Genomic DNA, 19,310 nt, shown 5'->3' on the forward strand with positions numbered 1-19,310 from the left:
GCTCTGTAGACAATGGAACAGTGAGATAGCATACATAAAGCTGAGCTGATACCTTGAGGTAATTCTCCTTTGCAAACTAAAAAGATATTCAGTAATCAGCTACAGCTAATGTGTCTCCAGGATAATACATTCTTGTCCTGAACACAGCATTTTTTTTTTCCTGTTAACATATTCTTTTCGGCACTTATATCTCTATCTACCACTCAGTTATATATGCATGGGTTCATGGTTTCACATTGTGTGTTTTATTCATGCCTTCGTCTACACTTGAAACACTTAATCCAACACTGAGTGTATTGTTTATCTCTGCAGAGCATTGTGTTCATACAGGTACAAGCATATCCAAGAATTTTGTAAATACCCCATAATTACAGGTCAACAAATCCACTCGTTTTGTACGTATTTAAGAAAACAAGCACTCACTTTAAAAAAAGGAAATGTCAAAAAAAAACCCTCAGCTTTTCAAAAATTTAATTGACTTGTCCATTGACATTGGTCAAAATACCACTCAATGAAAAGTTATCTGGGGAGAGAAGTAGACTAAAATAGCCCATTTGGAAGAGTTCTTTTCAAATAATGGATAGGCGAAGCTCTTCTGAGATTGTAAGAAAAAGAGAAGAGTCAGGTGTATCTCAGTGATTGAGGTTTTATTTTTTATTTTGTAAACTCTAACTATAAACTCATATATGGACATCCATGAGAGTGGCATCTTTATGAGAAAAAAGAGGTTCTTTTACTCTCTCCTGCATGCTTACCACATTGGTCTTGTCACTGAAAGGCAAGCTGGAATAGTGTAGCTTCAAAATGGATGATCTCAGTGGCTACCCGGACATACGCCACTCAACTTGCTTTTCCTTGAACCAGGCAACCGTCACAAATATTTACTAACTCTTCGTCTCTTTCGGCAGGTATTGCAATGTCAACTCATGGTGGTTCTTAATAGTTCTTAGAGCCTGCATCTTTTGAACATCATGAAAGCAAACTTTCTGAAAGAAACCCCCTGATATACCTTCACCAAAATTGGATGGAGAAGATGTCTTCTCTATGTAATTCAGTAATACCCTTTTTCTTTTTAGTGAGGGATTAAATCTTTTGTAACCTTCTTAAACTTTTGTTGCCTTTCTAATTTAAAGTGGCAAGTTAAATGCTAATGCAACTGATAGGGGTGAGCAACTGGTCAATGACCAGCCTGATCAGACTACATAATGTAGTTGAAATTGCTAAAATATGCAGGCCCATTGTAATTTTGACAGAAAACAGTTTTCTGCAGGGCTTTATATCTCCCTGGACGGTATTAAAAGCTAGGAATGTTGTAAGCACCACATTTCTTTCAAGTAAAGTTGGGAAATCATAGCAACCTAACCTCAAGTTCAAACACACACACACACACACACACACACACACACACACACACGATTTTGAGTATTTTGAAATGCTACCTCTATCTGTTTTGAATGGGAAATTTGATGGTAAATTACGCTAAAAATAAGACAGTAGCACCAAATAGATTTGTTTATGCTAAACTCTACCTCACCATACTGAGACTTAACTAGAGTTTCACCTCTCTCAGAAAAGGAATCTACAACCAGCCTAACACTTCATGAGCACTAGTTAGGTAATGCTCCTGATAGACCCCTGCCATCCCCCAAATAAACTTGGCAATAACCAACTTGCTTTGTGCCTCCTCCAAGTTCCTTGTTCCCGTTTCCTTCTGCCTAGAAAGTCATTTTGTGCTGCTCCTCAGAGCTCCTTTCTATCTGGTACATCGGGTTTTGCTCAATTCAAATGGATTTCTGCTGAAATAAACTCTTAACTCTTTTAATATACCTCAGTTTACTTTCAACAGTTCTGTTGTCAGGAGAGTGAGCCTGTTGAGTTCTTTGGGCTTGTTGCTTTCTCCCGTCTTCTCAAAATGGTGCTTAAGTCCCTCTGGGGATCCAAGCCTGCAGTCTTTGCATTATGAGCTTTCAGATTTTGAGGATTTCTTTTTCTGGGCTGGTCTGGAACATAGCCAGAGTTGGACTGGGTAGTCCCACTTAGAAACTGGACTGGGTGAGGCTGGACTAGGTCTGAGAGGGATGGGGTCTGATTTCGAAATGGGCTGGTGAAGCACCGAAGTCCGACTTCGGCACCAAACGGTGTGGAACTGGACCAGGTAGCACTTAGAAACTGGAACGAATCCAGGGTTAAACTGGGCCCCGCTTAGAAATTAGACCGGCTTCAGGGTTGTGACCTTGGTCCAGGGTCACGCTGGGTCCGAGAAACCAGGATTCTCTCTGGCTGGGCTGGGTAAGAACCAGAATCTGGGCGGCATCTGCAGCCGGACTGGGTCAGACTCAGAAACGGAACTGGATCTGTGGTTGAACTGGGTGCGGCTGGCCTGGGAACAGCTTAGAAACCAGGCAGGGTCTAGCGTTGGACCGGATCCCACTTAGAAACCGGACTCGGCGCTGGCCGGACCGCGTCCGGTTTTCTGATTGGGTCCAACTTGGAAACCAGGCCGGGTGAGAGGTGAGATTAGGTTCCACGTAGAAACCGGAATTGGTGCTGGCCGGACTGGGTCTGGGCTGGAACTAGATCCAGTTCAGATACCGCAGCGCGCTTGGGGCTGGCTGGTCTGACCTGGAAACCGGAGTTGTTCAGAGGGGATTCGTTATGATTTAGAAACGAGACCAGATCCAACCTGACTGGGCCTGACTTCAGCTGGACTGGGTCTAGTGCGAGGCCTCAGGTGAGCAAAATTTGATTTTTAATGCCTAACAAGTAGATTAACCCTACCAAAGATAATTTTGAATTACAGGGGCCACAGCTGAGAATTTTTAATCCAGATGAATTTATCCGTTTATGAGGTGCTCTAGAGAAAAAGAGGTCTCAGCCAAGCACTCACTATAATGCACAGAGTGAAAATTATTTTTTTCCCCTTTACAGCTTTTGGTGACCATTTTGAGAGCCACCTGGACATTCCACCTACTCCAGATTCTGCAGACAGGATCCTGGGAAAACTTGCAGAAACTGGCAAAGGGTGTCTTAATCAAATTCAGCTATCCCAGATCTCGGTGTTGCCCGGTTAAGAGAGAAAGGTACAGTTTCATGCTTTCCCTTCCTTCCAGAATGGCAAGAAAAAAAAATTGTGACATTTAGATCTTGGAATTGCGACTTGTGAATTTGCTTTTGGGTATGCATTGGTTGTCAATACTTTCCTTTACAGGGGTGGCTCTTGCCTTCTTGTTTCTCTTGTTTTGTGTCCCAAGAACGTGACTTAGCTTTCTGCCTGACTGCGGCATGCGGATTCTTGTGTGTGCAGATTAAACTCTCAGGTTGGGGGCCCCCAGATGTGGCTGGACAGAAATGTGGTAGTAATACTCCTTTTGTGGCTAAGATCCTACCAACTGTTGCCAGCTCTGGGGAGGATGGAATTGTTGAAGTCCATTATTTTGGGAAGTGGCTCTGGATCACCAGAGGATTGTATCCAAGGGGTTGTTCAATACTGCCAGGAATATTTACTGCTTGTTGTAGATAAAACCTGACAAGGGATTTGAAATGATTTTTTTTTTAAGTAGTTCTGTGGTCAGAAGTTTGTCAAATTGAAAGCCTGATAGGAAATTCTCTTAAAGGCCCTCTCCCCTAAGCTAAAAGGAAACTATGTACCCATAGGGAAAGAACAGCCTGAAGCCTCTGTGGAAGGATTTACCAATTTTACATTACAAAGACACATAGCTATAAATCTAGAACTTAGCCTTCTTTTGATTTCCATTTAAGTTGAAGATCTTCCTGACATAAGAAGAAACCTGAAGATAATATAGTTGCATGTGTGCGCAACCTCTTGATATCATTCAGGTTGCAATTTGATTCTTTGGATGAAAAGCGACTACAAAATCTAGTCTCTACAAGAATAGAAATGTGGCTTGGAAACAGTTCAGAGCCCATCTACTTTTTTTTTTTTTTTTTTAAATCCAAACCTAAGACCTCCCTTATTTATCTCAAAAGACTTGCGGATATTCTAAGTCAGGACTTGGGGAATGGTCATCCTTGGTGTGTTTGATTAGTTTCTATCATCTAGGATAATCTTAGGTACATAAAAGCTAGTTTAAATTCACTGGCTTAATCCCCCCCCCCCCCCCCCCCCCCCCCGCTCACTGGCTTAATTAAAATAGGCATGTCTTTAGAATTATCGGTATTAAATATAATACTTTTATTCTACCTAGTTTTACTAAAATCCAAATAAGCTTATGTTATCTCTGCTACAGAATTTGTCAGCAAATAAAGCAGACTTCATATGATGGTTAGTTCTTTAATGTCTCATGAAATTTTCATGATTAATCTTAGCGTAATTGTTAAGAACAAGTAAACTAAATAGTTGTAAGTAAGATAAAAGTATAAATGAGCTTTTCAACTTTAATGATGTTTTATGGCATGTCTACTTAAAAAATACTTTCCAGGATTTTTGGTAACTTGAAACCTAAACAGAGATAAGTTAAATCATACATATGCGTTGACTATCTAGCTCATTTCTGGGGTGCCTGGGTGGCTCAGGCAGTTAAGCATTGAATCTTGATCTTGGCTTAGGTCATGATTTCACTGAGATGGAGCTTCAGGCCCCGCACTGACAGCACTGAAGCCTGCTTGGGATATCCTTTCTCTCCCTTTCTCTCTACTCCTCCCCTGCTCGTGCTCACTCTCAAAATAAATAAACTGGAAAAACTATTTTTTAGATTTTCCAAAAAAAAAAAAAAACCAACTGAAACTTTAATTACTAAATGCAGATTTATCTACTTTGGGCTTCCTTTTACAGAGGAACTAAAGATATGTGTATCTAGTAGTAAACATGTTTTGTGCTACATTGAAAAATATACTTGTGAGGAACAATATACTTGTGAAAATTATGAAATGTATTTATAAATTTGGCAGTCCACAGAATGCTAAGGAAGTAGTCCACAATTGCTTGTTTCTTAGTTTTCACTAGGAATTAAGAATTCTAAGGGTTATGCATTCTAATAAGTTTATGTAATTAAAACTACTTAGAAATAATAAGGGTGAAAGGAATCAAATGTGTATGAAAACAAGGCAAGAAAAGTACAATGATTGTTGTTCTAGAATGGGAAAGAGGAAAAAAAATGGACAAAATCTGAATGGATATAAAAAAGTCATAGAAGTTTTGTGCAAAAGGAATCTTGGGAAAGAATTTTATGTGTGGTCAAGCTGGCTAATATAGGAATGGATTTATTTAAGTTTTTAAAGAATTAATTTTAATATCCGAAGAACGCTGGTGCAAAATTGGAATTTGATTTTCTTTTTCTTGAAAGGGCAGTTTTCTTGGCCTATTTACGTAAAAGTTTTTGTTGTTTTCTTTTTTGCTTTACCTTTTAGCAAAGATTTTTGTGTCTTAACCAAAATTGTTTGGTGTGCTTCATGTTGTCTTTGTTTATTTGATTATGTCAGGTCTTTGATTATTTACGAAAACCTAGTCTTAATATTAAAGGAGCTAAATTTTGTTCAGAATTCTGTAATCTCCCATATTTGCCTTTAAAATCTTCTGTGGTCACTTCAGTTAAATATATAATTGGCTCTTATTTCATAGTGATCTGTGATCTTATTTAATCACATGGTCAAACCTTTTGACATTTTCTCAAAATCAAATTTTAAAAGGAGTTTTTTGACCTCAAACTAATTTTGAGATTTCCCACAGGGTCTCTGGAAAATCTCAAATGATTTGTCTCTCACCTTGTGAAGCAGACATGATAAACTCATTAGGTTTATTTGGTATGTTAAATTATGTGGGAAATAAGTGATGATAAACCATTTTAGGCTGTATGTGTGTGGTTATATGTTACAATACATGTATTTCAGGAATTGACATTACCAGAAATTTGTCATTCCTCTCACTGTCCAGCTATTATCCTAAATTATTATATGGCACAGATATAACTACATTTCTTTATCAAATGAACTTGTACTAGATCTTTAACCATCAGCACTAGTTAGATCATCTACCTGAGAGGCCCCTGCTATCTGCTAAGGAAAGTAACTTGAAATAATGAACCTACTTTTTGCCTCATATAAGCTCCTTGTTCCCACTTCTTCTTCCTGTAAAAGTCTTCGATTTTGTGCGTCTCCTCAGAGCTCCTTTCTGTCTACTAAATTCGATGCTTTCTGATTCAGGATCAATTTTTGCTCAAATAAACTCATAACATTTCAAATATGCCTCAGTTTATCTTCTAACAAGTATATTGCTGCAGTTTAGAGACCCTTGTCCACTTTGCTCTCACAATCAAATTATATATTATGGTAGATAAGAATCTGCTTTTCCACTTAGCCCTAGGTCCTCTAAAGCAAAATAAATTGGACATTTCAAGCAGCTAGTTAGTAATACAGTAAGCAGTAGGCAATGGGAATGGGGAAAGATTACGTGTAAATTAGTGTGGATCATTTAAGGACCTAAGTTAACATTTATTTCAGTAACTTTGGTGGGGCCTAGATTGTCTATAAATGGCTATTGTGATGACTTTGCATCTGTCAGTATCTGTTTTCCAAAAGCAGCTCATTGCTTTTGACTATATCCTTTTTTATTTCTGGTAGATGCTCCTCATATTTTTTTACCTTCCAATTATAGATAGGCGTTAGCCCATACCTTTGTACAAAAAAGCAAACAGTACTACTTCTGGATACATTCAGCGCTATCCCAGGGCTCATGGCAGGACTTAATACATATTTTGTGGGACCCGGTATAAAATGAAAATGTGAGTCCTTGTGTTAAAAAAAATCTTAATAACTTCAAGACAACAATAATAGAGGATTAAACCAAGTACAAGAACCTTTTAAGTTTGGACCTGGGTGACTGCATAGGCTACATGCCCATGAATGTGTCCCTAGCTCATGGTTTGGTCACTGGATTTTGAATCACATTTGCCCTCTCAGAGCCAAAAACTCTCACTCAGGAATAATTTAAGGCCTGATTAACTAGGCTGCGGTGGATTCCAGCATTGACAGGAATTATATAAACTAAATGCATTTTAAGATGGTATTAACTCCCAATTCATGTTTCGCTAAAGTATTTTTCTGGATTTCTTCCCTGGATTTCTGAGCACATATGGTTCCCCAGAGCACTCCCAGATCTAGGTTGGTAAGTGGTGAATGGGGCACTAAATAAGTTTTCTTACTCATTCACCTAAGCACCCAATCAAAATTATGGATTGTTTATTCATTTGTGACTCATTCGCATTGTTTAGTCATTGGGATAGGAGGTAGTGTGTTATAGTAGATTGGACTTGAGGAACTCAAATCTGAGTGTGAATCCAGATGACATCACTTGTTGGTTGCGAATATTTGGCTGATTAACTTAAATCATTAAGTCCCTCATCTGCAAAATAGGGAAATTATTTATAATAGAATAAGTCAGGTGTACCTCTATGATAAGTATTCACTAAATAATATTTCTGATTGTGGAAAAATGAATTCCGGTTTTTTCTCTTAGTAGCAAAGAATCTATTAATGACTATTAGCTTTGGTGAAGAATTTCTCAAGGTATTACAAATGATGCCTTGCAAATATAAAATGGAATTTCTAAAGTAAATGAATTAAGACTCTTTTTAAGGAGAGAAGGTGTTAAGAAACTAAGCAACAAGATAATATCAGACCTAAAAATGATGCAAAGAACTTCTTTAATAATACTGTAATAGAAGTTTAAATGAGAATTTTAGTCATTTGTGTCTGTGTGTTTGTGTGTGTGTGTGTTTTATGAGAAGAAATTTTCCTTGTTATAATTGTGCTTTCATTTACTAAGACCAGTTATTTAAAGATACATCACCATGGATATTAAGAGACTTGCCATGAATGAACAATACAAAGGTAAATAACTAATACTCTATGGAGAGAGAAAGCAAAGAATTTAATCTAAAAAACCTTGAGTGTTAGCCAGTTAAAATATTTGCATTGTACAAAATGATTTCCATAGCAATGGGAATTTGGAAGTCTCAAACCAATTTAATTCTAACATTTCATCTCATTTCCTAATACATTCCATCTTGATGAGAGGCCAGAAATTCATGTGATATCAAATGATATAAATATCAATGGATAAATTTTTGCCAGGAAAATACATTTTAAGTATAGAAAACATGGTATATTGGATACAGTATAGGATATGGATTCAAATAGAACTTGTGCAAATTTCAGCTCCTAACGTTAAATAATACTTTTGTAATTTGGCAAGTCATTTTACCTCTGGCCCTAAACTCTTCATTTTTAAAATTAAAAATGCCCCCTTTATAAAAATTGAATGAAGAATGGAGTATAAGGCATATAAGTGGCCTTCCAACCTAGTTCTTACTTGATAAAGGAAAACTGTTGGTTTTAATTAACATTAAGTTTAGAACATATTTCACTTTTATATTTTAATTTTATATTCCTGAACATATTATTAGTTCTTTGTGGGTAAATGTCATAGCAAAACTCTTTTGTTTCCTCCAAAACCCTCTGTACAACTTTGACGAGCTAACAGCTGCTTAGTAAAGGACTGCTGGAAAAAGACATGATTTCATTTAACCCTAAAGCATTCTCTCTCTAGGACCAATGTGGAAAATCTAAGTGCCTAAAGAGAAGACGGTCTGAAATGTTTTCTTATGCAGTATTAAGCTGTGCTCTTTTCATCTGGACACATATTGTTTGCATGTAAATCTCAAACAAATATTTTCCTTTACCAAGATCTATTCCTTCCTGTTTTTGTAAATTCATAGCTTTCTCAGTCTTTGGCTTTCTTATATTTAGTAGAATCATAGACTCAAGACTATTTTATTTTCCTCTCAATCCATAGATTAAACAAGTACATAAATATAACGATAAATAATACCTGATAGTCTACCTCAATATGAGGGGGGTCATCGTAAAGTGGCAGAGATTATGACAAATAGGGGAGCTTTTGCCGCATCCAAAAGGATAGCTACACCTCATCCTTAACCAATTATTAATAGTGAGATGTAGGCCCAGTATTGCCAGATAATATTTTTCAAATAAATACGGAAATTCAGTAGTTTGGTAAAATTTTCTTAAATGGAAATGAATTCATTTTATTTAAATATGCCTGCCAGCACTGTGTGCTGGCAAACAAAGTCAAACATTTCTCCAAGTGATTCTACCTAGTAGGTCACCATTTCACAGCATGTGATCTAAAGGAGTAGCAGATCTTTGTGAGGAGCATCTACAAACCTCTTGAAGACATGACTCCATGGCCAGCTGGCTGGGTCGTGGTCCACCAGCCATTTCTATCTAGAGTGGAGTAGCTGTGAAAAATTCAGTACATACATTCTTATTTCTAGATATAAACCATGGTATGAATAAATGTCAATTTCCAACTATACCTATAAAAATCATTTATGAGACTTGTTGCCTATCTATTACCCTTCCTCTTTGCCAACCCCTCTTTTCTCTTCATTACAACTCCTCTGTGTGCTACCCTGCTTTCAAAATTAGAAATAGGTGAAAAAAGAGAAGAGTTAGAATATAGCACAGATTCAATTTTAGTAATAGTTTTGACCAGTTTTCCTAATTAGTCTGTGTCAGGATATCTATGATTACTATTGACTGGTTGAAATTAGTCAAAATAGTAATTAATGCATTCTTCATGTCGTTCCTAATCACAAGGAATTAAAGAGCAATTCTTGCTTTATTCCTGTCAAATGGAGGTGTCTTGTATAGACAGGTAAGGAGGTAAAGGAAGACAGGAATGAGCCACAGCAGCTAGAGTAGGGTTTCAGAGAGGAACAGAATGCTATCCTTCTGGTTCAGAAAGAAGTTTCTGTTAGCACCTGTGGTAACTCACTACCACTTTTAGCATTGCCTCGTGATACAGGTATTCGTTTCTCCCCATTATAATTGTGTTAACCCTGCTACACTCTCTGCTTTACTTTGAACATGTTTGTGTGCTACTATTGACTTTTTCTATGCTCTGCATTCTATCTCATAATTGCTACTACACTGTTGACTTCTATTCACTGATAATGGTTACTTGTCTCATGGTTTTTACTGCTTTCCTATCAGCTCAGGCTCCTACAGAGGGAAGATTTTACTGGGTCTGTTAGTCACCATAGAGATGGTGTTGTTACCAATCTCTGGAAAGGTGTCTTGAGATCAGGTGCCCATTTTGGTCTTATCAGCTAAGGCCGAGGTCCCCTATATGACCATGGAGTCACATGCTCTGAAGTGTTAATAATCCTAAAATATTTCTTCCAGGAGGAATGTGGTAATGACAGAAAATCTGAGTCTCTTCAGAAAGAAATATTCTAGCTTATAGTGTCTTTACTGGCCAGTACAAACAACGTTTCCTTATACCCTCAGCTTCACTGTAGGTTGTGAAAGTTCTCATTGGTTCAAACACTCTCAACTCAGTAAAACAATGCATTATTCAATGTTTTAGTTCATTTGTCCTGTGGCTTCAGAACTTATAGGGCTTCACCATGTCTGTTCTAACCTGAAATGGTCAAGATTTTTTGATACTAAAATTATATTATGTGGATGGAACTGGAGAGTGTTATGCTAAGTGAAATAAGTCATACAGAGAAAGACAGATACCATATGTTTTCACTCTTATGTGGATCCTGAGAAACTTAACAGAAGACCATGGGGGAGGGGAAGGAAAAAAAAAGTTAGAGAGGGAGAGAGCCAAACTATAAGAGACTCTTAAAAACTGAGAATAAACTGAGGGTTGATGGGGGGGTGAGAGGGAGGGAAAGTGGGTGATGGGCATTGAGGAGGGAGTCTGTTGGGATGAGCACTGGGTATTGTATGGAAACCAATTTGACAATAAATTTCATATTAAAAAAAGTTTGAAAGTTTTAAAATAGAATTATAAATTTCTGTATCCCTCTCAACAAAGCTCAAATGCATAAAAGCTCGCTGATAATTTGATGGGGAACTGGTTGTACCAGGTAATTCTAGACAGTGGGTTAGTAAAATACTGTATCAATTATTGGGAGAGATTTATATAAAGTTTAATTTCTAATAGGTAAGTTAAGTACCTGTCTTGAATGTTTGATTTCTCATTAGCTATGAAGTTCTAGAATTAAGGAATTATACCCAGACTCAGGAGGGAGTCTGTTGCCATAGACAATGGAACTGTAGAATGAGTAATGCCCTTCAAGTACTCATTTCTCCATTTTGATATGTCTATATCTATAATTTCTGATTCCATTCGAAGTAGGGTTCAGGTTTCTGCACAAATACTAACTTTTTGATTCTTAACCTTTATATTTATGAAGCCATCTTATTTCTTGTTCAAACCCAAAATTAGAATGCTCTATTGGTAATGAATTTCATTTTCTCCTTTAGAAGGATGTTCAGTTGCTTTTCACACACTTAGGACATCTTCATGCACACATGTGTACATAAACACACTATGAGAAGTTAATGTGTTCTAATTACAAATGGTTCAACATTCCCTGAAATAATTTGTTTTCCATTTAAGTTTTATTTTAGTAAGTCCCCAAATTGAATTTCTTGTGTATGGTGCTTGGGAAATTTAGAGAAAAGCTTTAGTAAAAAAAAAAAAAAAAAAAAAAAAAAAAAGAGGAACAGAAAAATGATTGGGAGACCTCTGGGGTATATTAACCTAAACCAATATTAATAAAAAGACCATTGGGTTTTCACATCCTTTTCTCCTGCTTTACTTTGATTTTCAGTCAACTTCACCTTGGAACATAATAAAAATGTCTTTTGTGTAAAACTCAGACCACAAAAAGAACTTTCTCTTTTGATTTTACCTTTTAAAAATTTGTGTTTAACAGACATATAGTATGAAATCTACTCTCAAAACAAATTTTTAAATGTACAATATTGTATTGTTAGCTTTAAGCATAATGTTGTACAGTGGATATCTAGAACTTTTTCCTCTTGCGTGACTGAATCTTTATAATCAATGAAGAGAAACTCCCTATTTTCCCCTCCTCTAGCCCCTGACACACATCATTCTCCTCACTGATTTGATGATTTTGACTACTTGAAAGACCTTATATAAATGGACTCTTGTAGTATTTGTTTTTTTGTGACTGGCTTTTTTCACTTAGCATGTCTTCAAGATTCATCCATGTTGTAACATATGACAAGAGTTTCTTCTTTTTGTAACTGAAAAATATTCCACCACATATATATATGTGTGTATGTGTGTGTATATGTGTATATATTTGTGTGTGTACATAAAACTTTTAAATCTATTAGTCCTCTTGGCTCTTGTGAACAATGCTGCAATGAACGTGGAAGTGCAGATACCTCTTTGAGATCCTAACTTCAATATTTTTGGACAAACACTGAGAAATAGGATTGCTATATCATCTGATAGTTCTATTTTAAATTTTTGGAGGAACCTCCATGCTATTCTTCACACTGACGGCCCCATTTTATGTTCTTGATAACAGTGTACAAGAGTTCCAATATGTCCACATCCTTACCAGTGCTTGTTATTTTGGTATTTATTTAATAACGGTCATCTTAATGGATATGATGTGATATCTTATTGTGACTTAGATTTGCATCTCCCTGATGATTAGTGATATTGGTCATCTTTTCATATATCTGTTGGCCATTTGGATGACTTCTTTGGAAAAAAAAAATTCTGTTACAGTCTCCTGCCCATTTTTAAATTGGAGCATTCATTTTTTTGTTGTTGAGTTGTAGGAGTTCTTTATATAAGATGTGTGGTTTTCCTATTCTGCAGGTTACCTTTTCACTCTTTGATTGTTTCCTTTGCTGTGCAGAAGCTTTCTGGTTTGATGGAGTTCCACTTGTCTGTTTTGGCTTTTGTTGCTTGTACTTTTGGTGTCACCTAAAAGAAATCCTTTTCGAGACCAGTATCCATGAAGCTTTTCCTCTCTGTTTTCATCTAGGAGTTTTACAGTTATAAGTATTATTTTTAAGTCTTTAATACACTTTGATTTGATTTTTTATGGTGTAAGGTAAGGATCCAACTTCATTCTTTTGCATGTGGATATTCCAGTTTTGCCAACACTGTTTGCACGACTTTCCTTTCCCCATTGTGTATTGTTGGCACCCTTGTCAAAGGTCATTTGACTGTGTACGGGTGGGTTTATTTCCAGGGTCTATATGCTGTTCTATTGGTCTGTGTCTGCCTTTGTGCCACTACTCCATTGTTTTGATCACTGTAGCTCTGTTTGTTTTGAAATCAAGACACATGAGGCTTCTATCTATGTCTTATATCTCAAGATTGCTTTGGCTATCTGGAGTCCTTTGTAGTTGTATATGAATATTAGGAAGGGTTTAATATTTCTATGAAAAATACCTCTGAGGTATTGATAAGGATTGCATTGAATCAGTAAATTGCTTTGGATAGCATGAATGTTTTTAACAATATCATGTTTTGCAATTCATGGAAAGAACATGGAATATCTTTTCACTTATTTGCATATTCTTTCATTTTTTAGTAATGCTTTATAGTTTTCTGTGTTCTAGTCTTGTTACTTTGGTTAAGTGTGTTGCTAAGTGTCTTATTTTTTGTGATTCCATTGTAAATGTGATTTTTTTTTTAATTTCCTTGTCAGATCGTTTGTTGTTAGTGTCCAGAAATGCAACTGACTTATGTATGTTGATTTTCTATCCCACTATTTTGCTGAATTTATTTCTCATTTCTAACAGTTTCATTGTTGTTGCCATTGTTGAATCCTTGGGTGTTATACGCACAAGATTATGTCTTGTAGAAAAAGAGATAATTTTACTTCTTCCATTCTATTTTGGATAACTTTTGTTTCCTTCTGTTGCCTAATTTCTCTGGCTAGGACTTTCTTTGACTACTAGGTTGAATAGAAGTGCTATGAGTGGCTTTTTTTTTTATTGTTCCTTATCTTAAAAAAATCAGGTTTTCCCTGTTGTGTGTAATGTTCACTTATATTTGGCCATTACTATTTTGAGGTAGTTTCTTCCACCTACTATTCCTACTTCATTGAGTTTTTTTTTTTAATCATAAAAGCATGCTGAATATTGTCAAATGCTTTTTATATATGTTGATACGACCATAGAATTTTATTCTTTTGTTCTGTTACTACAGGGTAATACATTGATTGATTTTAATATGTTGAACCATTTTGCATCTCAGGAATAAATTGAAATTGATCATGATCCACATAACCCTTTAATTTGCTACGAATTGAGTTGGCTTGTATTGTGTTGAGGATTTTTGTATCAGTGTTTATAAGGAATATTTGTCTGAAGTTTTATTTGCTTGTAGTGTCTTTATCTGGCATTGGTATTAAAGTAATATTGGCATGATAAAGTGAGCTTAGTCATCTTGGCTACTCTTCAACATGCTAGAAGATTTTGAGGATTGACATTAATTCTTTGAATGTTTGATGGAATTCACTGCCAACTGATCCAGTCTCCTTAATAGTTATATATCTGTTCAGTTTTGTTTCTTTATGTATCTTTCTTGGTATATTATATGTTTCTAGAAATGTACCCATTTTTTTTAGATCATCTAATTTGTTGTCATTTAAGTGTTTATTGTAGTTTCTTGTAATCTTTTTTATTTCTGTGTCATGAGTTGTGATATCTCCCCTTTGATTTCTGACTTTGTTTATTTTAATCTTTTCTCTTTAATTCTAGCTAAAGATTTGTCAATTTTATTGATATTAAAAAAACAACTCTGAGTTTTCATGATTTGTGTTTGTTTTTAATTCTCTATTTTTTTTTATACTCCTGCACCAATTATTACTATTTCCTTCCTTCTGCTAACTTTAGAGTGCTCTTGCATCATGACCTTAGGGTATACTTCTTGCTATCTATATTCTATAATTCTAGGCCTCATTTCCTTCCTACTTAATCAAACTGATTTTTTAAAACCCTTTTCTAAAGCTCAATTCTTTGAGATTTTGGTATCTTTACTGCACTCCTTTTGCTTAAAAAAAATGAGCCATACTCCATTATCTGAAATCAAGAATCTGTGGTAATTTTTGACCATTAAATATAAATTAGAATCTTCACCTGTATTAAGCTCAATTATTGAGGTAGATTGATGGCTTTAATGGCTTATCTTTTTCATTGCTTTGTATACATTTCCTTTGTACTGTAACTTTAAAGTTATTCATATAAATAAAGAGTATATTTGCCTCCCACATGTCATTTGCTTTGGCCACTGGTATTCAGTGGAAGTGCCTGTGTGCCAGTTCTAAGCCTGGGCCTCAAAAGGCCTTTGAATGCTTCTGTTTACTTTGTTCATTTCTGTGTCAGCCGTGAGAAGACATTCCTAGGGATTCTCTGATCCCATGTGAAGGATGAGTCAAATGAAGCAGAGCTGAGTCACCTAAGGCCCAGCCTAGAGCAGAGTTCTCAGCTGAGCCTCAACTACATTAGCTAACTGACTTAGACATTTGAGAAGTAAATGCTTATTGTGATATGCCAAAACATTTTGTTGTGGTTTTTACATGGCAGAAATCACCAACATAATTACAGTATGTTATTAGTCTCAAATTTTCATACAAGGTACAGAGGCTTAAAAAACTGAGGATCTGGTACATAAAATTTAAATATTTAGTAAATAGAAGAACAAGGATAAGACAGCAGATGCCAAAAAGTGCATAGTCTTCCACTCTTCTATGTGAAATCTAATGTAGCAATATTTTCTGTATGTTCAGTAGGCCACATATAGGGTAGGATCCAGAAGAAATATTAAATTTATCTTTTTATGGGATTTGAATCATTTTCCTTTACTCTGAATCCAAGCATCTCACCTCTTACTTGTACTGTAAGTCTGATATGGACTCCTTGTTTATCAGACATATCTGATATTGACTCACTGTTTATCAAACATAACTTTCACTCTTGTTTTTAAAGTTATATGTCTGTTAGAAGGAATTGATGCATCACTGAACACCACTGCTACAAATAGCATGGTGCTTGGAATAAACAGTACCACCCTGGAAACAGTTATTTGCTTATAGAGATAGATAGCTAGGGAGATACAGATTTTTCTCCCACAGGAAAATATAGCTCATAATTTTACCACCATGGAAATTTAGTGAATATTGAAAAATGAGAACAAAGGAAAAGGAGTTTTAAAAAATCAACCTATATTAAAAAGATAAACTAGTGAATAAAAGTTCTCCTACCATAATCCCTCTTTTAAAGGTAACTGTTGACATTTTATTTTATTTTTGATGTAACATGTACATCATATTTTTTCCCATCAATTATTTTTCCCTTGATGAGGAGCTTATAGGTTGTTTCCACTGGAAAAAAAATACTTGCAAATATATCTTTGAGTACTTATGTAATACTTTACCTGCAGGGTAATGTCAAGCTGAGTTAATGAGTATGTGGAAAATTTTGTTAAATAGTGTCATTTTAATTCCTAGAAATTTGTCTCAATTTGTGTTCCCACACACAGAGACATAAATATTATCTCAATTAGCATTTATAAAAAAAAATCCTCACCCTTGCCAACTTAGTAATTTGATAGGTTAAAAAAAGAAAGATTTTGGTCACATTTCAGCTCTTAGCATATTAACAGCTACCTACCCCAGTCCTACAGTTTTGTGGCAGATAGCTATGCATGCATTCCAAGAGAAGCTTATGTCTTACTTATGGGAGCCATGTTGGGCAAAAAAGACACTTGGTCCAAATATTGAGGATATGTATTCTGAATGCGGATTGCTACTTATGATCCCAAAGCTGTAGACAAAGAGATGGGCAGTCACTGTTGTACCTCTCTGCATTGTTGCAAGACCATACCCTTTCAGATGAAATGACTTCTGGGGATTTAAAGAGCCATTTTTTCCCACCCCTTAATTTTTCTCTTTTCTTTCTTTTGGGAGTTGGACATTAAAGGCTAGGACATACAGAAGCATATATAGTAGAAATTAGAAAGTTGTTGTGCATGCACAGGGAAAGGCAGAGCAGGAGACATGAGTATATCTCAAGTTTATGCCTTAGGCTGTTCCTTGGCAGATAGAAGTCTATAAAAATCAAATCAAAACAAAACAAACAAATCATGGGGAAGAGGAAGAATGTGACTCCCATAGTTACATTTTAAGATTCAAATATCCAGTATTCAACACAAAATAAGAAGGCGTACAAAGAAATAGGAAATTATGTATCGTTCAAAAGAAAAACAAAGAACTATTCCTGAAAAACACCTAATAGCAGGCCTACTAAACAAAATTTTAAAACAATTGTTGTAAAGAAGCTCAAAGAACTAAGGGAAGACATAGAAAAAAGTAAAGGAAATGATACATAGACAAACTGGAAATATCAGTAAAGAGAGAGGAAATCTAGAAAGAAGAGAAAAATTATGGAGCTGAAAAGTACAATTAATTGAAATGAAAAATTTGCTAGAGGGATTCAAAGACAGTTTTTAGCAGGCAGAAGAATAAATCATCAAACTTGAAGGTAAGGTAATAAACATCATTGAGTCTGGGGAACAGAAAGGAAAAATGTTGGAGAATAGTGAACAGTCTTTTAAAAATAAAAACTGCTTACAAGAGACAAAGGGCATTATATATTAGCAAAGGTTCAATAGAGGAAGCAGATATAATAGTTATGAACATTTATGCACCCAATAATGGATCACCAAAATATATAAAGTAAAAGTTGACAGAATCAAAGGAAGGAAGGAATAGACAATTCCATAATAATAGTTGGAGCCTCCAGTATGCCACTCTGTATAATGGACAGAACAACCAGACAGGATATAAGTAAAGAAATGAAGGACTTGAACAATAAAGTAATCTAAGTAGATCTTATAGACATATATAGAACACTCTACCCACTAAGAGGATACATCTTTTTCAAGTTCACATAGGTTATTTTTCATGATAGACTGTATGTTATGTCACAAATTAAGTTTCAATAAATTTTAAAAGATAGATGCAATACAAAGTAGCATATTCTGTGACAAAAATCAGATGAAGTTAGGAATCAGTAGCCAAAAGAAAACCAGAACATTTACATTTTTGTGGAAATTGAACAATGCTATTCAAAATCCAGTGGATCCAGGATGCCTGGGTGGTTCAGTCAGTTAAATGTCCAACTTCAGCTCATGTCATGATCTCATGGTTTATGGGTTTGAGCTCTGCATTGGGCTCTGTGCTGATGGTTCAGAGCCTGGAGCTGCTTCAGATTCTGTGTCTCCCTCTCTCTCTGCCCCATCCCCTGCTTGCACTCTGTCTCTCTCTCTCAAAAATGAATAAACGTTAAAAAAACTTAAATCCAGTGGATCCAAGGAGAAACTACAAGGGGAATAAAATCCTTAGGTATGAATGAAAATAAAAACATGGCATTTCAAATGTTAGGGGGCAGAACAAAGGAATGCTAAGGAAGGAATTGATAACTATAAATGTTTTCATTAAAAAAGAAGAGATTTCAAATCAACAACCAGCTTTACAATTCAAGGAACTAGAAATAAAAGTAGAAAGTCAGCCCAAAATTAGCAGAAGAAAAGAAATAATAAAGATTAGAGCAGAGATAAATAAAATAGAGAATGTAAGAATAATAGAAAATATCAACCAAACCAAAAGTTGGATCTTTGAAAAGGGCAACAAAATTGACAAACCCATAGCTAGATGGATTAGGGAGAGAGAGAGAGAGAGAGAGAGAGAGAGAGAGAGAGAGAAGGAGAAGTCTCAGATTACTAAAATAAAAAATAAGAGGGTGAACATTACTACTGATTTTATAGAAATAAAAAGGATTATAAAAATACTATGAATGGGGTGCCTGGGTGGTTCGGTTGGGTAAGTGACCTACTCTTGATTTTGGCTCAGGTCGTGATTTCATGGTTTGTGGTATCAAGCCCTCTGTGGGGCTCTATGCTGACAGCACGGGAGGGTGCTTGGGATTCTCTCTCTCCCTCTCTCTTTCTCTGACACATGCTACAACATGGATAAACTTTGAGGACATTATGTTAAGTGAAATAAGTCACAAAAAGGCAAGTACTGTATGATTTGACTTCTATGAAATGTTTATTGCAGTCAAACTTACAGAGAGAAGAACAGTGGTGGTCAGGGGCTAGAGGTTGTGGGGGGGGGCGAGGATTTATTGTTTCATAGATAGAGATGTTGAGTTTTATAAGATGAGTTCTGGAGGTGGATGGTGGTGATGGTTGCACAACAATGCACATATTCTTAGTACTGCTGAACTGTACACTTAACTGTTAAGGTGGTGAAATGTTGTTGTATGTATTTTACCACATTTAAAGAAATGAAAAAGTGGGCCCCCTTTTCTTTGAGATTATCTTAATTGTGAGGTCCGAACCCATTTAACGTACTTATTGGTTATTTGTGCTTCATTTTCTATGAATTACCTGTTCATATCATTTGCCCACT

General features: G+C 35.8%; 1 long non-coding RNA gene across 4 annotated transcripts in view; it reads left to right on the forward strand.

The window, feature by feature from the left end:
- Nucleotides 1–2,528: 2,528 nt before the first annotated feature.
- The window catches only part of LOC123383759, a 105,270-nt gene continuing 88,488 nt past the window's right edge, over nt 2,529–19,310 (forward strand). For all 4 annotated transcript variants that reach the window (XR_006593919.1, XR_006593916.1, XR_006593917.1 and 1 more), the window contains exons 1-2: nt 2,529–2,731; nt 2,929–3,080. This is a non-coding gene — a long non-coding RNA (uncharacterized LOC123383759). The remainder of the gene's footprint in view (nt 2,732–2,928; nt 3,081–19,310) is intronic.

The sequence above is a fragment of the Felis catus genome, chromosome A2 (genome assembly GCF_018350175.1).
Source record: "Felis catus isolate Fca126 chromosome A2, F.catus_Fca126_mat1.0, whole genome shotgun sequence".
In the NCBI taxonomy this organism is placed as follows: domain Eukaryota; kingdom Metazoa; phylum Chordata; class Mammalia; order Carnivora; family Felidae; genus Felis; species Felis catus.